The sequence below is a fragment of the Phalacrocorax aristotelis genome, chromosome 5, assembly GCF_949628215.1.
Source record: "Phalacrocorax aristotelis chromosome 5, bGulAri2.1, whole genome shotgun sequence".
Classification (NCBI taxonomy): domain Eukaryota; kingdom Metazoa; phylum Chordata; class Aves; order Suliformes; family Phalacrocoracidae; genus Phalacrocorax; species Phalacrocorax aristotelis.
The window spans coordinates 62715883-62730802 of record NC_134280.1 but is presented as its reverse complement, the minus strand read 5'-3'; positions in this window follow the sequence as shown (position 1 = coordinate 62730802).

Below are 14920 nucleotides of genomic sequence, written 5' to 3'. Positions count from 1 at the left end.
TGTAGCCGACTGTATATAATAAGACTATTATTTTCAATGCCGTAACCTTGTTTTCTCATCCAAAAAAAAAAAAAAAAGAGTCAAGATTTTTAAAAAGTATGTCTTGCTTAAAAAAGAAGCGTACAGCTATAAATAATTTCTTTATACCTTAACTTTGTACCTGGGCTTTCTGTCTCTTTTTTTCCTCCCCACCCCCACCCCCACCCCCTCCGAGGACTCCTAATGCTATTAATTTGTCTAAAACTTTATTCTGGGCTGTCTTGAATTATTTCCCTTCTCTATCTTTTAAAACATTTTCATAATAAGCGTGACTCCGGACAATGTTTGATTTGTTTTTCTCCCCTCATCCCGGTTTAGACTGAGACATTAGCTGAATTCCCTGAGGGTGATTGGATGCAATTCGCTGAAAGTCGACAGGCACGTCCTGGATGTTAGAAATTCACTTTTCCTCAACGTGACAAGGCTGAGTTCGATCTACAATTGTATTTGAAAGGGCAATGAGCGGAAAGATCTCCCATCATTAAAGCCTCCCTCTTCTTTAGCAAAATAACAAGATACTTCATTTGCACACAAACACTCAGGGAAAAAAAAAATCCCCAAGCCCCAGCCGACCCGCGATAACTCTTTAATAAATCGCTATCTCTGTATAATTTGGGAGTGGGGACGACATATCAAAAGGTATCGAAGGTCCCCCAAAGCGCCCATGTGATCAAGTTGACTTTTTACTTTAAATCTTGAATAAGATGTGAGTTGTAACAAGGGGATTTGCACTTACTCCATGACCCTTGTAATTGGATTAAATATAGACTGAGACGTACAAAAACATACCAAGATTGACACCTGCCAACTGGACTTCCTTATGATTGATTGTGATGCTTCGTGCTGGCAACAATAATGAAATAAATTGTATGGATAAAACAGCACATTTGTCATTTCCGTGCCATAAGAGAGGAAGGCAGCGTGTTAGGCAAGCTGTTATCTGACAGGCACGAACAGCAGACACAACTAAAGAGCTAAACAAGGATTCCAGACATTGACAAGACAAATTATAACTTGTCACAACCTTTTTAAATTCAGAAGTTTTCAATTAACATATATATTGCTGTTACATATAAGATCGGGTGGACTTAAAACATAAACAGGCAGGGACGGAGGGCGTCGGGGGGCCGCGGGGGGCTGCGGCGCCGGCGCTGCCCCGGCTGCCGGCGCTCACCGCAGCCGCCGCGGCCCCGGGGACGAAGCCCCGCAGCCGCCCCGGGAGCCGCCCCTGCCCCCGGGGAGGGCTCTCCCGGGGCCGCCGGGGCCGGGGGGACGAGGCGGCGGGGACCGCTCCCGGCCGCCTTTGTCCGCGGCGGCGGCGCGGAGGCCCGGCGCAGGTAGCGCATCACCTCGCGGCGAGCCGGCTCCCCGGTGATAAACCGCCGCCCGCTCAGCCCGGGCTGCAAAGCGCGGTCGACGGAGTGTCCCGTCGGTAATTGATTTGGATTTATGGCTCCCGGCGGCGGCTGGCGGCGGGGGGGCGGCGCGGGCGGGGTGCCGCGCTCCTCCGCGCCCGGCCGCACCCGCGCAGCGCGGTCGGGCCCCCCGCCTCCCCCGCCCGCCGGGGCTGCAGGGCCCCTCCGGGAGCGGGACGGGAGGCGGCCCCCGTGGGATCCCCCGAGGGACCCGCGCCCGGCACCAGCCTCGCTCCTCCGAGGGCGGCCCTGGCCTTCGCCTCCCCACGGCCACTCGTGACCGGGCTCTCCCTAGCCCGGCCCCGGGGGCCCAGCGGGGAAAACCCGCCGTCCTGCCGAAAAGGGGGACCTCCCCTGTGAGGGTCATCGTGGCAGAAGGACTTGCGTTCGGACTGGGGTTCCCGGGGTGCCCAACGGGCAGCGAGCCCTGCCGGGGGCCGGGGCCGGCGAGGGGGGGCCGGAGCCGGGTTTGCGCCATCTGGTCCCCGCCGGGTCATTCCTGGGTAAACTGCGGCGGCAGGCGGGAGCGGGCGCACCGGCCCCGACCCCCCCGCCCCAGCCCGCTCCTGCCGCGACCCCCCAAAGTGCCAAAGACAGCGCCGAGGTTTTCGAGCGGGACGGGGTGCGCTCGGCCCGAGGAGGTGCCGACCTGCGCCGGGCCGGCCCGGCGAGCCTCCGCCGGGAGCCCAAGGGAACCCTGACTCCCCCTGAAAACTGTCGGGTCCCGCTCGAGGGGCAACTCCAGCGCTTCAGAAGTATTTTTCGTCCTCTTTTCTTTTGTCTGAGCGGATTTCTGCTGGGCCCGAGGTGACGAGTGGTCAAGTGCAGGGCTGCAGCAACGCCGCTCTCCCGGCCGGCGCCGAGGGCAGAGCGGAAGGACCCTCCCCCCAAAAACCCCGAGTCCCAACTTGGGAAAAAAATAACTAATATTCCAAGGCGACCTTTCCGTTTGCTGTAATTACTGCCAAACTCATTCCTCTAAATTAAATGCTGCAAGTGATTTGAATCCTTGTAAAGCAAAACCCAAGTTCCATCGAATTAGTTGTAGCCTGCCTGCTTTCCCCAGTGACTGCATCTATTAACATTATAATCTCAAACACCATTTTTTATGTAACACTATTGTTAGTAAATCAACTCCTCAGGTCCACAGAGACGCTGACCCCTGGCAATTCAGTGAAAGTGTAATTATCTCCCCGAATCTTGGACAGATTTAAGAGATTACATTTCAACTAAATCTATATCAATGCTAATTTTTTCCAGACTCCAGGTGCTAGGCACTCCGAAATGGTGTTTCTGCCCAGCAGAATGGGTTACAAAGAGGAGAGGGCTTGCTGTGTAGAGGGCCAAAAGAAATGAAGCCCCACATAAAATTACACCTATTTTTTTGCTACAAAACCTGGTTCTTGTATGGCAAAGTTAAACAAAGCAGCTATGCTAAATTAGCGTTAAATAAAGGCTAGTTTAATGCTCGGTTACAGTCAACTGGTGTATATTTGATGGCTAATTGTCTATCAAAATTAAAAAGAAAAGAACAAATGATTCGTTATAAGAAGGTGTTAAAAGCTTCGACAAAAGGACATTTCACAAATATAATATCTGTGGATGGCGAATTGTCCTTTTGAAGCTTTTTTAATGTAATAAAGGCCTGGGACTCCCTAGATATGAATAATGGTGTGAAACGCGCTCTTTTATTCGGAAAGAGCCTCTTTTAAACCAGGCGCTTTAGTAAAACTGCAAGGACAATATTCCGGGAGGAACGGGGACCCGCGTTGCTGTGATTTCCGACGGCCACTTAAATAAATAATGCCTCGGCAGTAAAAAGGCATTTAAATGTTATTTGGTTTGCGCTTAAAGAGACCTAAGCACCTACCCGGTGGAGAGCAAGCTCTCACTTGCAAATCAAGCGATATCAGCAGGGAGAAAACAGTATTTGTAGGGCTGCGGGGACGGGGACGGATCCTGCCCCGGGTGCCCGGCGCCGGGCGCGGTGCGGGGCCGCTCGCCCCGCATTTATTTCTTTATCAGAGTAATGGGCCAGGAGATATTCGGGGGAGGGAGGGGGGAGAGGGAGAGGGCGAGCGGCAAAAATAAGAGGAAAAAAAACCCGGTAAACTGCACCAAAAACCTGTTGTGCGAAGTTAATCCAAGAGGCTGGCGGGGGAGCGGGCGCTGGGGCAGGGTCAGCCCCGCCGCTCCGCGGGCGCGGAGCCTTGAGCGGCCGGTCCGCGCGGGGAGGGAGCGGCTCCGCGCCCCCGCGGAGGGCGTGTGGGAGAGCCGGAATATGCAAAAAAGCCCCGGCTAAATCATGCAGCAAGAACGACAAACCGTCTGGAAAATGGACCCACGGAGCAGCAAGAATGTATTTTTTTATCTTTGACAACTTGTGTCCTAAAGAAACTATCTTGAAGATAATTGAAATGATTACAATTCATTGCTGCCTTACTTTGAGTAAGAACAGTCAAATAATGAAATCTTAGTAATACAGCAAAAATTTAATTTACACTACATCACTGCTCGAGGTTTCCCTTTTTTCCCCTCTTTTTTTATGCCCAGCTTCCCCTAGAAATTTTGTGCTCACACCTAATTCTGTACTTCGTTGCATTATTCATATTTTTCGGGGTGATTTCCCATCCCCTCCCGCCCTTTCTCCTTTAGTAATGGTCTTCTCTGAAACTTCCAGCGGCGGGTGTGTGTGTGTGGGGTGGGGCTCTGGAAGGAGAATATCCCAAAGAGAAAGGAGGGACCCCAAAACTAACCCCAGCGAGGCCGAGGCGGCTGCCGCAGCCGGGAGGCAGAGGAGATGACCCTGTCCCACGCCTTGAGCAGGGGTTTCGGCTAACCTGGCCTCCGGCGGTCGTGGGAGGGTGGTTAGCCTAAACCTCTGCTCAGGCTGCGATAAGCAAGGGCTGGGCAGGCAAGGACCCCCCCCATCAGGGTCTGTCCCACCCGGGGCAGCGGTCATAATTAATTTCTGGAAGCTGTTCTGGATCTCAGTCCCTCCTATTATTATTATTATTATTATTATTATTATTATTATTATCATCATCATCATCATCATCATCATCATCATCATCATCATCATCATCATCATCACATCATCATCATTGTCGTCGTTGTCGTCGTCATCATCGTCATCATCATCACCATCATCATAATCATCATCATCATCACCACTATCAATAAAACTTATTATTGTTACTGTTACTATTACTATTAATTACTATTTTTGCCAGGAAAATGTTTCCTGGAAGCCGTAGGGTGCCCCCAGTGATGGGGGAGTTGGCTGGGGTGCTTTTTGCCAGAGCTTTGGGTGGAGGAGGGCAGCAGGGCTCTCCCACCCTGGCAAATGCAATGGAGGCAGGGTGACTCTCTGCCCCAAGGTTCTCCTGGCCACCCTAGCCCCCACAAGCCTCCCTTGCAGTTATCGGCCGTGGCGCTGCCCAGAATGCTCAAGCCCCTTTTCGGCCTCTCGCCTCGCAGATTGTGTGGGAGGCAGCCTGCCTTTTAATCCAAGTCAGAAATGGACCAGGATACATCCTCAATGAAACTAACTGTTTCTAAAAAAAAAAAGACCATCTGGTAATTGTCTTCCTTTAGATCTTCCCTTAATTATGCTTTTAATTAAAGATGGTTCAAGGCATTGGACCACATGAAGGGCAGTAATTACAAATTACATTACAAACCCAACAGATGTAGCTCTATCTGCTGGGAAAAAGGTACCGGAATAAAATTTGACTAAACTTTAGGATAAATTAATCCGCTGCCTTGAGAACAGAAGCACATTTTTTATTATGCAGACTCTAGCCAGGATTTAAGTTCTCTGTCATGATTGTTTTCATATTTCTTTGACATCTATTGATTTGGAGGCAGCTGCAAGGCTTTGTCACAAGAGAGAAGAGCAGTCACAATATATTAGCTTGATGGCATAACTCGAATATGAGTAGGAAGGATAGAAACATGACAGGGAGCCACGTGACCGAGTGATGGGTCTCCAACAAAATAAAGAAATTAATTTTTAATAAAAAGCTTTAAAAATATCACAGCTAGTGTAACAGTGAGAGGAACAAGGGAACTTGTTAATTATCAAGATTTGGAGCCTCTGAAATTTACCCCCAAAGACTAGAAGGGGACAGGCTTTTAATTTCCAGTTAAGACTTGTGCATTGAGCAAAGTCACAAGGAGCAAAGCCCCTGCAAAGAGCGCGCTTGGCTGGAGCCCACCCTGCCCCGGGAGCCAGCCCCGGCCTGGGGACGCCAGGTCACCCGGTCACCACGGCAGGGCTCCCCTTCCCTACCATGAGCTGGAAATGAGCATCTTGTTTTGCCCATGATCCGCTCAGAGGCAAAACTCTGAAACCCCAAGTGGAGTTAATGTAAAGCCCCCTCGGTGAGCAGATGCAAAGCAATGCAGACCTGATAGCCTCTGTAATGAGGGAAGGCAGTGTAGGCTCAAAGATTTCCAGAGGGAATATCGCCCCACTAATCTGTGGTCACTGATGGCTCCGGATAAGCCCTGCATATTGCAGGGCTGCAGGAATAGAGGCGTATGGACTCTCTTAAAATGACCTGGTTTGCAGAGGCTAGCTGGCACATGGGGAGGAGATCAAGAAAACATGGGCATAAAGGTTTACAAAACCCAGTTTTGGTTCAGTGGATAAAGACATCATTGATGATCAAGGGTCTGTTTTTAAGAAAGTCTGCATCCAGTTAAAAGTATGCGCCTCTCCCGCATTTTGCCAAAATCCTGTGCTAAACATATAACTGGGAGCTCAAAGTATTTGAGCAGGTTTGGGCAAGGTAGCAGAATTTCCCTGTCTGGGGGAGGCTGTTTGTTGAAAGCAGTCATTGAAGTCAAGCTGGAGAGCAGGGGCAGTGAGGATTCACATGTCAGACACTCCATCAGACCATTAAAAAGAAATTAAGTTGGGATGTTTTGTCTTCCCCTCTCCCATCTCCACCTCTGTGGGAAAATCACAACAAAAATCCAGCCAGCGCCTTAACGTGGCGGGTGAGGCTGTCTCCCCTTCAAGCCGCAACACAGTCTGCAATGCCTTCGGCATCTCTTGAAGGTGAAATTGGACACAGGAGACTTTGGGTGCGAGGTTGCTCAGAGTTCCCCCATTTTGCCTGCAAACACTTGCACCTGCACCGCCTGAGATCTCTGTGGGAGCAGTGCACGGGCACCCTGAGTGCTCAGACTAAATGCATGCATGGTCGTACCATGGCTCTGGCTTCTCTCTCACACACGTAGACACAAACGGTGATGCTCTTTCATCCTTTCTCAGGCATGATTTCCAGCATGCCTCTGCTTAGCTGAGCACGACGGGACCTGGCCCAGCTGCTTTCAGCCCCAGAAGACGCCGCAGCACAAACCAAAGACAGATTAACGCACACGCACACCCCTTGCACCCGACCTCGGCTATACATTCACACTTTCACACACCCTCTGTTAGTAGTGTCACATCTTTTTCCTTCTGAGGAGCGCTAACCCCTGTGAGCGTCTAACCCGTTTTCATACCAATTTCTGGATTTCATCTTGTGTGCGGTGGAGAAACATGAACAGCTCCTTGTGGCTTCTTGGGCTCTCGTGTCAGGAAGGTAGTTATGTGGTCAGACCTCCTCAAATGTTTCTTAATCAGCTGACTCTGGGTGTCCAGTAATACTGTAATTTATGATTGCCAAGTGTCAGTAGGTATGGTTACACAGATACAATGTGTGATACATTACATTACATGCAAGCTCTCATTTAATTTTAAAATAAGCAAACATAACAGACCTCTATTTGTTAAAATTTTAGCCCTGTATTTTGTGATCATTTCCTGCTTTCTGAAAGCGATGCCAATGACAAAATTCCCTATCAGAAATGCAGAATATTTTCAGGTTTAAAAATTATGTTACTGTGAAAATTATAGATGTTATCCAGGAAAACCTATGTGTATAATACATCTAGTCACTACAAGATTACAGATCTTCCTGAAAAGCTCATACTGCTTTGTATGTTTGTCTTTTGTATGTCTTAGCAAACAAAAACTTTTGCCCCAAATTGCCATAGTGCTTTTAAACCAGATTTGATATAGAATGTTTACTTAAATATATTGATATTCTATATTTATATTTATATATTATGTATAGTCTGTATTTACATTCTACATAGAATATAAATATATTTAAATAAATCCATATATAGAATACATTTGTATTATATATGGAATATATAGAAATTGAATCTAGATTTCTATAATACTTAATTTCTTTGTGCTTTGATTGCTCTGCCTACGGTCCCATGTGTCGCCATTCAGAAATGATGCAACGTGCTACCGGACAAATGTTTCTTTGTGAAATATTTTAAAGACCACAGATGTTTTACTGCTCTGCTGGGTAAATCTCAGACCCTTTTTGGTGACGTGGTCTGTACTTGTTTACATAGCAAGTAAGCAGGTGACGTGCTTTTCTTTGAGTTGCAAGACTCACCAGGTATAAGGTTAAAGCCATATATACAGCTCTGGCTTTTACAGGTCTGATCCAAAGCTTGCTGACGTGCTGGACAAATTCCCAGGTCCACATGATATGGTCACTAGGCTGAAATCACAGCCTGCGCAGTGCACAGTGGTGTTTATATCAATAATTGAGTACCACAGGTTTTATTTCTATTCTTTCATGATCAATACCAAGCACATTTTTTTTCTATTATTGTCTAAAATTGAGCTTTTTCTTGAAAAATGAGTCTTCTTATAGCTCTTTAGTGTGGAGAATGTACAGCCTCATATGTGTATTACCTGGTTCCGGGGATCTGCCCAGTAGGTTGGGTAGGGATTGAAAGCAGACAGTAAATGAAGTATGTGGAAGAGCCTGCGTCTTTAACAGCATATCTCACAGCCGCGATCGCTATTCACGTGTGAATCGTATTTCATGCAGTAATGATGTTGCATAAACTAGCAGTTTCAGAGGCGCGGAGTAGATGTAATAATGTCAGCCTTTTCTGGCGTGGAAGAGCATGTTCTTCGGAGTTTCCCTGAGCCGATGTTGTCTGCGGAGGGTCATGAGTTGGGAACGTCCGCATGATTCACAGCAGCAAAACCCAGCTCTGCAGGTCTACCTAAGTGACCAGAAAATCCTTCTGTCAGGCTGTCATGCACTTTGTGAAGCTGTGTTTTTAAACATGTGTATAGATGGAATATTGTAATTTTTCTCCAGTTTTAAAGATGGATTGTCTCAATAACACGTCATCGAGGTGAACAAAGAGTGAGAAAATACTCTCTCTAAGCAGAACAGAAGCAAATTTAACGCTTCCAAAAGACACTGACAATTATTTTCCTGGGCATAATGATGCCATGTTTTTAAGGTGTAATATTTTGGAGTTCTGTCCCTGTTAGACGTTTGTGTTAGGCGTTGTAATCGGGGTATATCTTGCTCAGTGGTAGCAACTTCCTCTGTAGTGGGTTAGATATTGCAGGCTTTACATGGAGACTGAAAAACTGCCCGTTCTGCACCTCTGCCAGCATGTTTGTTCCAGTTAGGTTTGGGAATAGATTACAATTTCAGTAAAGAAAGAATATATGTTGATATATTCTTCTTAGAGTAAGTGGGGAAAATATGAAGCTGCTGTGGTGTTTGGAATGATAGGAAGAGCCCCTGGGGACAATATCCAGGGCATTTGTGGGAATTCCTAGTGATTCCAGGGTATATTTATTACATGGCTTTTCAGTGTAATAACCAAATACCTTGTCTGTGTGTATATTAGATCTTAGAGATTAGATGATATATGAACATTTCTTCATATTTTGTTACTTTTTCTGATTAATTTGAAATTGAAGAGTTTGAGATGTTATTAGGAACTTTTCCTTTCTTTCTTTAGCAAATTAGTCAGTTGTCCTTGGCCAGTGAGTTGCAAACCATTTCTTGTAAACATTTGCATTACATTCAGTTACGTAAAACATTGTGTAAGGGTGTATCTTTGGAAGACTCTCTGTGTGTGTGTGTATGTGTGCATTCACAAACCTATAGACATGGCCCCTCAATTTTCTGGGTCTCTCAGAAGGAGAATATCTCTGTTACAAGGACACATTTATCTGTATACGACCTGTTATGGGGCAAGTATGTCGAAAGGATAACACTACACTTGCGAACTCTGGCTAAAGACACAGCAGGACAGTATTTTTTCTGTATGTCCATCCTTACAAACAAGATTTACTGATTTGCACTGAGAGTCAAATGCTTCCTTCACATCACTTCCTCACCAAACCCCACCAGGAATGGTACCTACGCTTGTACAATACAAGCAGATCCCAAAACAAGGCAAATAGGTGGCAAAGCAGGAACTTTCACAAATATTGAAAAGGTTCTTTTTATTGTCTTAAACAAGAAAACGATGTTGGTCTGCCTGTGCTGTATCTGGCTGTTAATTACTGGTGTGCACCACAGTTGGGTTTTGAAGGGCCCACACGTGGTCCTGAGCTTCCTCAGCTGGGCAGCAGCAGAGCACTCTCTGCTTACATTAACTTTTACATGGTTTCCCCAATGAAATCAGAAATCCAAAAGCATCCAATCCCATCCCCATCACTCAGGGACAATGTATAGATTTGTCACAGTCCTCGGAGGACTGAGAATCCTGAAATCAATGACTGGATTACACTGATCCGTATTTGCAGATGTCTCATCTGCAATAGATACATTATTGATAGGTTGCTTCATTTTACCGAAGCATTTCAGATCACTGTGTGGGAAGGTACAGTGGAATGGTAATTACATTTTCTGGTGTGAGAAATACTTCTTAAGGAAGCTGAAGCCATGGCATTTGATGTGGCTGTAAATTGCTGCTACCTCCTGCAACATGTCTGAGAGTACATTTGATCACGACATCGCTGTACTATGTAAGTTTTTGCAATAACAACAAAACATTTCTGAATCAAGCACTGGGATGGAGAGACCCATACAAGCATATGAATACGTCAACAGGGAGACAGAGCCTTTCCTGGAGCCGTAAATTTCAAATAATTGATGCTGCTGTTTTACTACTGATTTCTCCTGGTACACACTCCCAGTTAATACTAAATAGTGGGATGTGAAAAATCCCATGAACAGTGAAATCAGTGGGACTATTAGGACATTTAAAAAAAATCAGGACTGTAATATTTTATGTTATACTTTATGAGCAGTAGGATTTTACATAACCAGTAATAGTGGTGTTTTTGGGAGTAAGAGGGTTGTGGCCTGGGTATAAATTACATTTTAGAACTGAAATCGCTAAGTACAAAGAGTTAGAGGATACAGAGCAGCGAGCGAATGCTGCATGCATCAGAGATCCGTATCGATCTAAATAATATGTGATTAATACTAACCACACCTGGCAGAAGTGTGCATCACACCCCAAAGCCAGTTTTACAGCTAGATGAGAAAAACAGAAACTAAAGCTGCATGGAGGAGAGTTTAGTCTCTTTGAGGCCAATGGAAGTTTAGCCTTTGCCCTCCCCTTTCCCTGTCTGCTGCTCGGTGGCTTACTGCAGACATCGCTTACTTGATCCACAGTGTGCAGGTAAAAGGAAAGAGATATGACTCAGATATTGCAAATTTTGCAGATTTTGCATTTGGATGTCCATGTTTTCCAGACAAGAATGGGTTTTTCTAAGGGTTTTTCATGAAGTGCCAGTATCCTGTGTGATTTCTCTCTGAGTCACATTCCAAATCCCCGTATTTAAACAAAAATCTCTCTTTCACTGTCATATTTTGACTACCAGGCATAACATCCTCACATGGTTGTTTCAAAATCTGCTGTACAGTTTGGGCACAAACAAGCAGCTTGCGTTCGTGAATAAGCATCTGTCCCAGGCTTTTAAATTCATGGGGGTGCAATGGAGACTCAGGCACATCAGTAGGTGTTGAAATTCTTAGATAATAAGGAATTTACAGCAGCTTTATGGTTGGATATTTTTTCTTGTCTTCAGCCATGGCATTAGCAATGTTTATTGCACGTAGCCATATTCTTTGCATATTTGGAGGAGTAAATTAAGCATCTATGTTACACTCGTATCTCTTGGAGCCTATGCCTAAAACAAGATAAAAAAAGCATCTAAAATCAAGAGTGTGTTACATTTTCCCTAAAAATATTATCCAAAGAATGAAGCTGATACAAATAGTGTGCTTTACAGTAAATAGGTAAAACAAAATTCATTACTTTTAGATACCAATCTAGCCATTTCAGTTTGATTCAAACCAAACCACTGAAAAAAGCTGTGGTAAAGGGAGGAACCATCAGTGAGGAAGAAGACATTAAGAGAGAGGAACGTCTAATGAAAGGAAACCCAATATTGACAGATTATGCAGAGCAGAAGGAGATGGGTTAGAAAAACACAGTCAAACACAGACAGAAATATGCTGTTTAGCAGGAGGGGGCAGCTACATAAGCCAGCTCCAATGTGAGCGATTTTGCCTTCCCCTAACATATAAGGCAAGCTATCTTCAACACAGGAAAAGCTTTCTGGAGCCCCGAATCCTTGGATGGAAAGGGAACAAACTCAGAGCCTTCAGTGAGCTCTGAGTTGCGTATAGCCCACCTGCCTGCACTTTGGGCTGGCACCTCTTCACAGGTCTCGCAGATCCAGTTAGGTTTGGTTTGGACATGAGGTGCTGCCTGCAAATAGCCTGAGAGCGTCAGCCCAGCCAGGCTTTAAGACAGTTTCTTTGTAATTTGCCCCTGAGACAGACTGTGTTTGCTGGAGTGTGGCGATGGTCCTTGGGGGTGCTTCTACAGACCCTGCTCCTAAAAATCTTCTGCATGTGCTTTTGCAAGGGATTTCACTGGGGTTCTGAGCTTCCTGGCTATATGCAGAGTTAAGGCTCCACCTGAATCTCTGCAGGCTCAGGGATCTGTATCTTAATTATAAAGTGGAATACATGGATGTAAGTGATTTTTGGTTAAGAAAGATCTTCATATATCACATCTAGTGAATGCATGGTTCTGGTAACAGCAGAGCAAAGTAGCCATTGCATTACAGAGCTTAGAAATGAATTGGACTCAGTTAGGTTCGATATGCTGTTTTGCAAATTACTTTTGTCTCATGTTATGTGAAAAAAATTTATTTTACTGATATGACATACTGCAAAGTAATAAAGACTATCCCAGTATCTGGTGCTTACTTAATACTCGTAATTTATGTTGATTGTGTGCACTCTGTTTTTAACCACTATTCAGCCATCTATAAATCAATCACCTGAGCAAATTCATTGAGAAAACTGCAGAAATGCATTTTTGAGCACAAATCTCTCACTCAGTAAAATGCTGAAGTTTTACTAAGTGGATTTTACCTCCAGGAATAAAACATTGCATGCATTAATTTTGTGCATTTTTAATTATATTTTATTGCCCAGCAAAGCATATCTGCAAATATCTTCATGTATACAGAGAGCTGGTATCATGGCAGAGCAGGTCTGCGCCTGTGTCTTAAGGGGTCACTGAAAACTAGATGTGCAAGTCCCCACATGGCAGCATAAGCCCGCTGAATATTAACAGCAGTTTATATAGGCTGCTTCAGTGCAGATCAGATGTAGCAAAAAAGCCTTCCAGCTTGCACATAAGCTGTAAAAATACAGAAAAATATTACACAGACAGCAACTGCTTTTGAAACATTAACGTCATGGTCACAGTCGTGTACTCATTTTGGAAGGCTCTTCAGCAACAGGGTCATAATATGGATTAAAAGCCAGAAAAATGCAGTGTTAAATAGTGCGGCTGTACTCTCCCAAGCACGAACTAAGGCATAAAATACTAGGAAAACACACTGTTACACTCAAAGCTTTCTTCTATCAAGGCAAGAAGGTGTTCATTGATGCTCAGTGTCCAGGACCTGCCTGAAACCCTTGTGCCTGATTTTCAGAAGCTTTGTACCCCTGCGCCAGGATGGGGAGAGGCTCTGGGTCAGGCCCTGCATCTATGCTCTTGCAAACTGTTAAGCACTGGCAATTTTCATTTGCTGTAAAAGCAAATATATTATATATATATAATGTAACAGAATAAAGGAAAGCCCAGATGCCATTTCAAAATTGTAAAGTGATATCCTGAGTTATTTTATCTCATATCTGCAAAGTATTATCAAAATATCAGCTGCATAGTACAATGGGAAAGGGAAAATATCAGCCTCGGAATGTCTTATACGCATTAATGATTTCCTCTGGCAACAAGAAAACCTACTCACACCTCCAACTTTAGGAAGAGCAAATATACTCACAGAAATCCCCACTAGTTTCTGCCCTGAAGCCAGCTTCTTAACTTTAGGATCACTTTTATTTAAGTTTCTTACACTTCAGCAAAATGCAGCAGAGCTTGACAAATTCATTTTGCTAGGGAAAGTCTGCTACGACTTGTTTCCTTTCTGGTTTTGAAATGGGGACGCAGTGGAAAGCATTCCAAAAGAAAAAAAAAAAAAGATTTTTTTTCACCACAGTTAAGATAAATTTTACAAGGACTGTAGCACACCATGCTGCACACCGGGAGATACTGGTGTTGGTTAATAAGCAGAGTTGTTAAAAATCCTTGTATACATTTCAGGTGCGGTTCAGCTATTTGGGCTTACAGATTTTACCTTCTTAGGCAAACAAAATTATTTTATTTTGTAAATGAGTTTTTTTTTTAATGCAAAGGAAAAATTAGTTTTTGAATAGCAAGAAATTATTATTAGAAACTAACAAATTCTGTCAGGACCTTGGAATTATAAGTATGCACTGAACTGGATTGCTCATTTTATTCTCCAGTGTGTTTGACTTCACTAAGTAGGTCAGACCAGCAGCGAGTACAGATGTCGTAAGATAAAGTTAAAAATCCAAGCAAAAATATGGAAAACATGTGATCCCCAAACCCTGCAACTCAATGAATACTTAAAAACCCTCAAACCCATTCTTGGGTAAGAAACGATATCTGCAGAAGTTCTAAGTAAATTTTTTTTTCTAAAGAAATAATTCAGAGACAATTGTTGGTGGCAGAGACCATATAAAGAGCAATGAGATTATATAGGGGTTCATTAGGTCTGTGCTTATTTCATACAGGGGGCTGTCTGCAGACAGCGGGATGGATCAGGCAGGATGGACACATGTCCTTACAAGTCCCTGTCCTGAACCCCAGGACTGTGCTCGAGCAGCAGAAGCCATCTCAGCCATCACTGGAAAAAGGCATCTGGGGCTTGTTTCTGGTTTAGGCTACCAAATGCTATGAGGAGCTTCACGGAAAATGACTTATGGCATCGGTGCTGCACAAAAATATCCCAAATATATATACTGTGCCTGCCCTCAGGGGTTAGGGACTGTGGTAGCTGAAACAGGGGCTGGAGTGCAAGACAGCGCTGGGGATGTGCCCAGCCTGGGGGAGTGCAGAGTTTTCACCCCAGCCTCGTGGTGCTGCCAGCACTGCGGGGACAGGGTGTGACTGGGGTAGGTGAGTCCTGAGATGTGACTTGGGTTGGCATGTCCAGAGATGTGACC